General features: G+C 42.2%; 4 non-coding genes across 4 annotated transcripts; all 4 read left to right on the top strand.

The window, feature by feature from the left end:
- The first annotated feature begins 6,438 nt into the window (after positions 1 to 6,438).
- trnat-ugu (transfer RNA threonine (anticodon UGU)) lies at positions 6,439 to 6,512 on the top strand. Its single transcript has one exon. It is a non-coding gene; the product is annotated as a tRNA-Thr (tRNA).
- A 174-nt stretch (positions 6,513 to 6,686) lies between these two features.
- On the top strand, positions 6,687 to 6,759 carry trnar-ucg (transfer RNA arginine (anticodon UCG)). The gene has a single exon. It is a non-coding gene; the product is annotated as a tRNA-Arg (tRNA).
- A 1,889-nt stretch (positions 6,760 to 8,648) lies between these two features.
- On the top strand, positions 8,649 to 8,720 carry trnap-ugg (transfer RNA proline (anticodon UGG)). Its single transcript has one exon. It is a non-coding gene; the product is annotated as a tRNA-Pro (tRNA).
- Positions 8,721 to 9,116: 396 nt separating this feature from the next.
- trnat-ugu (transfer RNA threonine (anticodon UGU)) lies at positions 9,117 to 9,190 on the top strand. Its single transcript has one exon. It is a non-coding gene; the product is annotated as a tRNA-Thr (tRNA).
- The last annotated feature ends 433 nt before the right edge of the window (positions 9,191 to 9,623 follow it).

Raw genomic sequence — 9,623 nt, 5'->3', positions numbered from 1 at the left:
CAGAGATTTATGCAATTTGTGGTTTTTCTCCTCCAAGTAGCAAAGTTTCAAGACTGTAGTACAGGGGTGCCCAATCCTGGTCCTCGAGAGCCCCTATCCAGCATGTTTTAGATGTTTCCCTGCTTAAAGCGACACTACGTAACTTTTCCACCTTAATATCATATTTCCAGAGTCATTGTGATGGTACATCAACTTCCAACAGGTTTAATGAACCTCTGTCATGGTCTGAGGGGTCTGTATCACCTTCACTGGCACTATGTAACTTTGAGGAGCATGGTAGGAACCCTGCCACACTAAAAAACTACAAATCGTTACGACTTTGACTGCTTTACGGCATACGTCACTTCCCCCTCCTTCCCGATTCGCAGTCGAGACGAAAATGGGCGGGGCGTGGAGCACAGAGCTCCGCAGAACCTGTTGCTGCGTTGTGGCTGCAGCAGCTCCACACAACAGACGTGGGGAAAAGATCCTAATGGTTTAACTTTTCAACCGTTTCCTGCTCTGAGGCAGAACCACGGAGGCCAAGTATCTGATATAACAGAGTAAAAGAGTGAAAGAGTCGTCGGCTCGCTTTGGATCACGGCTGTAACGACCAAACACCGGCTTCCACACAGTAAAGCCTGAATTATGGTTCTGCGTTAAATCGACGCAGACCTACGGCGTAGGGTACGTGGCGACGCGCAACGTACGGTGCGTGTCGCTGCGTACCCTACGCCGTAGGCTCTGCGTCGATTTAACGCAGAACCATAAACAGCCTTAAACCACAAACACTCACACAGACGGGTCGGATCAAAACGCGGGTTTTATTCCCCACTTCTCCAGCTAAACGCAGTTGCTGGCCAGCTCTCTGCGGTGCAATTAACCCCAATCTTCAGATAAAACTAGTTTGTTGAGGAAAAAATATTAACTCTTATTTGTAGCTGCAGAGGAAAAAAATAATCTCACGAGGAAAACAACAATAATCACGCCTCGGAGCCTCTTCACCATAATATAGCAGTCAAAAAAAAGAAAAGAGAAGTAAGAGGGATACAAAACATGTACTGTATGTTGTATTATACTAATTTATTGAAACACATGGTTCTTCAGTAGGGATTTCATATGGATCCAGACCGTTAATAATCATTATTTTCTCCATATACCGCTCCCTGGCTTCCTTGTTTAAGGTATCCCGGTAAATTCCAGTTCCTTTCCAGCAGTTTAACATCTTTTTTTTTGCGTTCCGTCTGTTCACTTGGTGAAACAGAAAAGCGTCTTCTATCAAAACAAATGCAGCGACGGGACAGGAGTTTTCCGGCAGTACGCGCTGGTGCTCATGGGAAACGTAGTGTTCTTTCTGGTAAAACACTACCGCTTTGTCCAAAAGATGCTGCCAAACTCAGAAAAGCTGAAAGTTACGTTGTGCTGCTTTAAGCACACCGTGATAAAAGTAGCAGTTTCAACAACAGAACTGCCCAGACCTTTATGACAAGCTAATGATGACGAGTAATTAGAATCAGGTGTGAGGAAGCAGGGAAACATCTAAAACGTGCTGGATAGGGGCTCTCGAGGACCAGGATTGGGCACCCCTGCTGTAGTACAATGCTTTACCTGAAGACCAACACTGGCATGATGTGTGAATGCTGAAAACCTACATCTTGCTTCTCTTTCATGCCAAGAGGTCAGCCGGTAAGGCGTAGTCCGTAAACCCTTTCCCCTTTCTTTAATTGGGCTCCTTTTTTGTTTTATTGCCCCAACCAATGTGCCTTTTTTAAACAATAAAATATTGTTTGTATTATATAACTCTGTCCCCTATCTCCCTCCCTGAGTGAACGAACCTTCGTGTCCTTTTGTAGAGGTGATAATTGACCTTTAGTACGGGTCCTTGGGCCCTAATCAAAGGTGGTGTTGTCGGTAAACAGAAAAAGATCTAAAGATCCCAAACCTAAATAATAGTGAACGTGCCGCCACATAAAGATATATGTTACCTGTCTTCTTGCACATATTAGACCCTCCAGGAATCGTGATCGCGGAAATTTTCGCGGATTTCACGGCTGTCCGTGGATTTACAGACCTTCCGTGGATTTCAATGTCTGGTGCAGAAAAATCACTTTTTTTACATCTAATTTTCATCCCGGCCGCTAGATGTCGCACATACGTAGTAACACTAGCCGGATAAGGAAACAGACAGTCACCACACTCGACTGTGTATACAACAACAACATTCCAGCAGCCATTCCTTGCTTTTCATTACTATTAACTACATACTGTAGATATGGGGAGACATTACTACATACAGCATAAAGTAAATATAAACCTTCAGTTATGGAGCGATTTCTCCGTCCGGTGCCCAGTAAGTCAAAGCTTCCTAATATTACCGCGGCTGAAAGAGCAAAACAGTACAAAGAACTACACGAGGATGGGGGAAAGTTATTCTGCACAAGTTGCAACAAAGTCATCGATCACAGAAGAAATTCAACAATAAGGGACCACTTGTCTTCCGCTTTGCATCAGAGGCGAAAGTCTGAAACTCCCGCGCACGTGGCTTTAAAAAGACAAACGACCATAACGATATCACTCAGGAGGCGTACGGTTAATGTCGAAGAACGTGAAAAGGTATGCTGTTGTTGAATTTTGAACATGATTTAATTCATAATAGCCAATTATCCCCGTGTTCCTTATTTTATTGTATAGGAAGTATGTAACTCGGATGGTATAGAAATGGAACTAAAATGACCCTAACGGGTCCATTTGGTTCCATTTGTACACTGTCAGAGTTAAGGGGAGACCTTGGAATTTAAACGTTAGAGAACCACTGGTATAGGCTACCCAAGTACAGTCGTGTGTGTGTGTGTGTGTGTGTGTGTGTGTGTGTGTGTGTGTGTGTGTGTGTGTGTGTGTGTGTGTGTGTGTGTGTGTGTGTGTGTGTGTGTGTGTGTGTGTGTGTGTGTGTGTGTGTGTGTGTGTGTGTGTGTGTGTGTGTGTACGCTAGAGAGAGTGTCAACGGCTTATATATTTACAGTGAATTTGATAAATTATATTCTTTAAATTATATACAATTAATTAATGCATAATTTTGTTTTACATTGCTTTTTGGCAGGTTTGCTTGGAATGGATCAAAGCTTGTACAGCAACAAACACACCACTGTCCAGATCTGACAGTGAGAAGTTTCTTGTTCAACAGAGTAGTGAATGGAGGAGCCATCCCTGGCTTTAAACAACTACAAGAGAGGTACACAGTGCTTTTACATTTTTTACTAATAAGTTAACGTAACCTTAAACTGCTGTACCGCCTTTTGGGCGACAGATTTCCCCCATGGAATAATAAAAGTTTCTGTCTGTCTCTGTCTGTCTGTCTGTCTGTCTGTCTGTCTGTCTGTCTGTCTGTCTGTCTGTCTGTCTGTCTGTCTGTCTGTCTGTCTGTCTGTCTGTCTGTCTGTCTGTCTGTCTGTCTGTCTGTCTTCCAAGGTATCTTCCAGAGGTATACAGCATAGAGAAGGAGGTCATCAAAAACATGATCAAAGATATGCCTGTCTCTGTCATGTTTGATGAAACACCCGATGCAGAAGGACGCTGCGTGCTCAACATAATGGTGTCTCCTCTCGTCAAGGATGAATCTGGAAAAATATGCAGCTACCTGATTGACACCGTTTTCCTAGACAAATGCAATCATTCAACAGTGGCAAGTGCAACAGTCAACGCTCTAAATGACTTTGGAGTGAAACCAGATGATGTGATTTCTATTGACACCGACAATGCTGCATATATGCTTAAGGCATACAAAACTGCCCTCAAAGCTCTGTTTCCCAATTCCATCCATGTGACATGCCTGGCACATATCATGAATCTTGTTGGAGAATCTTTCAGGAAGCCTTTTGCAGAGGTGAACACATTCATGAGGTATTTCTCACAGGTGTTTTACATGGCAGGTGCCAGGAAGAGGAGATACCTGAGCTTTCTCAAAACTTCGGGCACAACAGCAAAAATGGCTCCCAATCCTTGTGGCACAAGATGGAACTCATGGTACATGGCAGCAGCATACCATGCAGAACATTATGCCTTGTACAAGTCCTTTTTCACAGAGGAGCTGGAGATCTGCAGGCCATCTGCCCCCAATTCACTTGAGCAGCTGTATGCCATTACACAAGATGAAAATCTCTCTATGACACTGCAGCTACACCTCAACATCATTTCTGAAAAGTCACAAGTGCTTCTCCAGCTTTGCAACCTGTTTGAAAGCAACTTGCCTGTCACAATGAAGGTTTTTGACATATGGGAAGATCTACAGATCACATTTGCAGCCAACAAAGAGCTAAAGTTGGAATCATGTGATCACTTCTTTGGTCCAAATCTCCCATATGCAAAGAAGAAGGAGACCCTGGCCATATTTGAACAGGCCTACCAACTTGCAGAAGGGAAGTTGTCCAAGTACATGGATGGTGCTCAGCCGGCCATGCAGTTCTTAAAAGAATGCAGGGTTTTCAATCCCAGATGTATCGTCCTGTTCAGCGAGGATGAGGATCTAAGCAGCATCCCTGGTTTTGAAGATATACCTAAGGAAGAAATCCACCTCTACTTCACAAAGTTTGGTCCAGCTGCAGTCATGGCCTCACTCTCTGGAGTGATTGACATGGATCTGTTTTGGCACAGCATGCAAGAGCCACTACCCCAGCTGTCTAGGTTAGCAATGAGGTACAAGGACTGTGTCACAAACTCAGCACATGTGGAAAGGTCAAACAGCATTTACAAAATGGTGCTATCATCCAGGAGACGCTCACGGACTGAGGCCAACATCAAGGCATTGGTGTTCCTGTACGTAAATCTCAAAGCACAGTGTGCTCAGGAGTCAGTTAGTGAGAATGATGGTGGTGATGATGATGATGATGATGATGATGATGAGATGCTGTAAATGGCCTTTGTTTTACTGAGAAATGGGCAAGTTAAATTGTGGCACTGGAGTTTCAATTTATTGAAACATGTTTGTTTTTGTTAAAAAAAAGAAAAGAAAAGGAAAAACTGAATCTATAATTTCATTTGCACTGATCACACAGCTTATTGTTATACCTGAATGTTTACATTTACTTTATGCTGTATGCAGTAAATGTTTCCCTTATCCACTGTTATGTAGTTGATAGTTTAAACTTTACTTTATATCCCAGTGGAAGCCAAGGAACAAGGCTGGAATGTTGTTGTTGTTTGTTGTTGTTGTACACAGTCAAGTGTGTTGAGTTAAAGAATCTGTGTACAGTTTGGACTAATTGCCCATTATGCCAGCCTGCCATGCTGTGACTGAATATGTACATACTCTGTTGTGTAGGCTGCTGTACTAGCTGCTGTTCTGTAGGCTACAACTTGATTGATTTTCACAGCACACAGTTGGCTAACTTTATTTTCTGGTTTTCCCAGTGTTCAGGGAACAGTACTATACTGCATTTCACAGACCAAGTGTCAGCATTTTATATTTTTTATTTTTATTTTTACTGCAAATGGCCTTCTCTTTTCGTTGCAAATAAATATGCCAAAGTGGGACAAAGAAAATGTTGATGTTCATTATTTTATAACCAGTAATAGTATGTTACACACTGTTTTACAGTTTTAGAGTGTTTTGGTAAAAATTTACCAAATTTTTACATTAAAAATATATATTTTTTAATGCCCGCGGAATATTAACTTTCAAGCCGCGGAATCAAGAATTCCTCTCCGCGTAAACAAGAATTCCTCTCCGCGGAATTTAAACTTTTTCATTGCAGATTCCTGGAGGGTCTAACATATATGCGTGAGACTATATGTCTAATTTAATGTCTGTCAAGTCAACAATTAGGACTCATTTCCTCATTCCACACATACATAAAGTCTGATTGTCCAAAACATATTCTTCCCCAACAAAAAGCATTACACTTATGAAGACCTCATGTTTCTTGCATTGGCTGGGAATCAAACCCAGGTCAACTGCTTGGCAAGCAGCCATGTTGACTGCTATACCAACAACGCTGCAGGAAAGTACCTGAAACAGCTGAATGAGACGTCACAGTTTTCCAGCCACATGAGAAGGTGAGCAGTCATGTCAGGGAGAGTAACTCTTTGATGATGGTTTCTTCAATATTACAAGCTACTTACCGCCATTTGTCCCTTAGCTTATACATCAACTTCTTGTTGTATAAGCTGCAGGTATATTCAGTTAGACATGTGTTGTCATCCATTGCATTACAACATTCTCTTAGAAAGAGACCATAGACTTGGAGAGGTTTGATAATGACAACTGTCATTGACATTTGAATGAACAGATCTCTCTCTTTGTACCCACTCCTGACTGGATCAAAGCTTTCTCAAGTACCCTGGCAGTGACGGTCAGCCAACGACTGTTCACTGACGAGCAACAATAATCACCTCAATATTCATGAGGGCTGTTGAAATGTGATGACAGTTCAGTCTGCTTGATGTAAGTTGGAGACATCTGTTGTGGGCTCTGTGGCTTAGTTGGTCAAAGCACCTGTCTTGTAAACAGGAGATCTTGGGTTCAAATCCCAGCAGAGCCTTTTAATTAAGAATATCACTCTTAAAAAATTATCCAATGTCTGGTCATCCACAAGGTTAGTTAAAGGCTTCACCTTCTCCTCTGTTTGGTACGCTAAAGCTTAGTACATTTAACAACGGCAAGTACATTTAACAACGGCAACTGTTTCTTTTATGAGAAAGAGGAGCAAGTCATGGACCACATGGCCTAATGGACAAGGCGTCTGACTTCGGATCAGAAGATTGAGGGTTGGAGTCCCTCTGTGGTTATAGAGCCTTCAGATAGTTAGAGCTGGTTTCCTAACTCACATTCACTCTTTAGAGCAGTGGTTCTCAACTCCGGTCCTGCACGTTTTAGGTGTTGCCTTGCATCATCACACCTGATTCTAATTAATGGTCATCATCAGCTTCTCGTCAAGGTCTGCACATCTCTGTGGATGCATGGATGTATTATATAACTGGATACCGGATCGAAAATGGCCGCCCATTCATTTCAATGCATTCTGCTCAGCCAGCGCATCCGCCGAAAAAATTTCTGACTTCCTGGTTTACTTCCTGGTACACGGGCCCATAGAGCATGCGCAGTTGAGTCACCTCCCATGATGCTCTGGGGCCTCCCATCATGCCCCGGGGCAATGTGAACGAGCGCTGCGCGCTCTGGACAAGCGCTGCGCGCTCATGAGTCCTTCAGACCGGTAATGATAGATGTACACAATGAAATTAGGGATTTATAGGGCAAATCAACCGATGCTGTTCTCAAAGTCATGGTTATAGACTATACATGGTTCATTTGTGTGTTTTTTTTAATTAAAGATAAAACGAGTCATTTTTATTTAAGATGAGACACCCCAGGTTAATAGGCTAAAATAGGGTAAAAATGTAAATAGCAGGTATCACCATGAAACTTCCCAAGTTTATTACTTACATTAAGACAAATATTTTTTGTATTACAAGTTTTGTCAAGTATTATGTTTAAATATGTCAAATATTATGTTTAAATGTGGTTAATTTGTGGAGTTTAATTTTTTTGAGTAAGGATAAAACGAGTCATCTTTATAAAAACAAACAAACAAAAAAACACATGGGATTCCCCACAATAACACAAGCTGTCATATGCTATTTATCTATATACCTTTGGGTAAATCTTTTTGTCTATTAATGATCGTGCAGTCCGAATGTTAGGCGTAATTTACTTTGCATTTTCTCTGATTCTTTTACAGCTTCTGGGCTCACATTAAGTGTTATTCCTGCCTGATATCTTATTTTCACAAACCATACACCGTTGGCTACAACGGAAATGTTTAAGTACAAGAATGACAAACCATTATTATTCTTGCTATTAAACATTTCCGTGTGTGATCCCCCTGGTCAGGGCGTTTAGACCGAGTGTGACCTGAGCGTCCCACCTGAGCTCTGTGCCATAGCGCGCAGCTCCAGCTCAATGAATGACAGAGGGTCTCCTGCTCAGCTGCTGCTCAACACTGATCAGAGCAGCTCCCCCTCGTTTACTGAGGTTTTATTATAAACCCAATGTCTTTTTTTGTCATGGAAAAAAAAATTAAGAGACCACAAAAACACACCTTTGAGCCGTGTTTTCCACTTTTCTGAGTGATTATTCCGCCGAACGGCTTAGATTCAGCCATGCTCGTTCCCGAGACACACACGACCGCGCTTTGCGAGTGCACGGACAAAGCCGTGACGTCACGCCCAGAAAGAGACTTTTCTTTGACTTTTCTGGCCGATGACACAGCTCCTTGTATCACGGTGTGCTGAAGCATGGTAGCATCTAAAATGTGCAGGACAGGGGGTCCCGAGGACCGGAGTTGAGAACCACTGCTTTAGAGGACACTTTGGTTTAGCTACCCTCTCCGGTTATAACAAAAATAAGGAGAGATTAGAAGTTCTCCAATAGAATGACAAAACAGAGAACATTCACTAAGAGCACTTTTGACAAAGTTCTCTGCTATAATTAAGCAATCGTGTGAGAAATACTGCCAGAACCAGCACTGAGAGATATGTGATCTTTCAGGCATCTCAAGACATTTGAGGTTATTGATCATCATTCAGTTTCTATTTCTATTCCCCCTTAATGTTATAAAAAACCATCTAGACAGATATGATGTGACCGTGATTTTTTGTTTTCAGGATATGTGTTTTGTGGCTCGTTGGTCTAGTAGTATGATTCTCACTTTGGGTGCGAGAGGTCCCGGGTTCAATTCCCGGACGAGCCCCAGAGATTTATGCAATTTGTGGTTTTTCTCCTCCAAGTAGCAAAGTTTCAAGACTGTAGTACAGGGGTGCCCAATCCTGGCCCTGGAGAGCCCCTATCCAGCATGTTTTAGATGTTTCCCTGCTTAAGCACACCGTGATAAAAGTAGCAGTTTCAACAACAGAACTGTCCAGACCTTTATGACAAGCTAATGATGACGAGTAATTAGAATCAGGTGTGTTGATGCAGGGAAACATCTAAAACATGCAGGCCAGGGGCCCTCGAGGACCAGGATTGGGCACCCCTGCTGTAGTACAATGCTTTACCTGAAGACCAACATTGGCATCATGTGTGAATGCTGAAAACCTACATCTTGCTTCTCTTTCATGCCAAGAGGTCAGCCGGTAAGGCTGTTGTGGGCCCTGTGGCTTAGTTGGTCAAAGCACCTGTCTTGTAAACAGGAGATCCTGGGTTCAAATCCCAGCAGAGCCTTTTAATTAAGAATATCACTCTTAAAAAATTAGCCAATGTCTGGTCATCCACAAGGTTAGTTTCCACCTTCTCCTCTGTTTGGTACGCTAACGCTTAGTACATTTAACAACGGCAAGTACATTAACTAAAATGGCAGGATTAACTGTTTTTTTCTTTCATAGTTCTTTTTATTGATTTTTACTTGCACATAAACAAAACATTAAACATTCCCTCCCCACAACGAACTTCCCTTACCCCTACTGTCACTCAATGATGTTAGGCTTATTTTACTTAGTGAGATTTTACAACATATGTTCGTATAACAAAGACTTCTCAAGACTGAGTAACCCATTAATACAAGGCGCTTAGTGAAACACAGTATAATTAAAGACTAAAACATATTGTAGAAGCAGCATGACAAGACCTGAGACGCCAGCAACCCCATACGGGTATC

Source organism: Cololabis saira, chromosome 13 (genome assembly GCF_033807715.1).
Source record: "Cololabis saira isolate AMF1-May2022 chromosome 13, fColSai1.1, whole genome shotgun sequence".
NCBI lineage: Eukaryota > Metazoa > Chordata > Actinopteri > Beloniformes > Belonidae > Cololabis > Cololabis saira.
The sequence above is the reverse complement of the archived record's forward strand: the minus strand, read 5'-3'. Positions and strand labels throughout refer to the sequence as shown.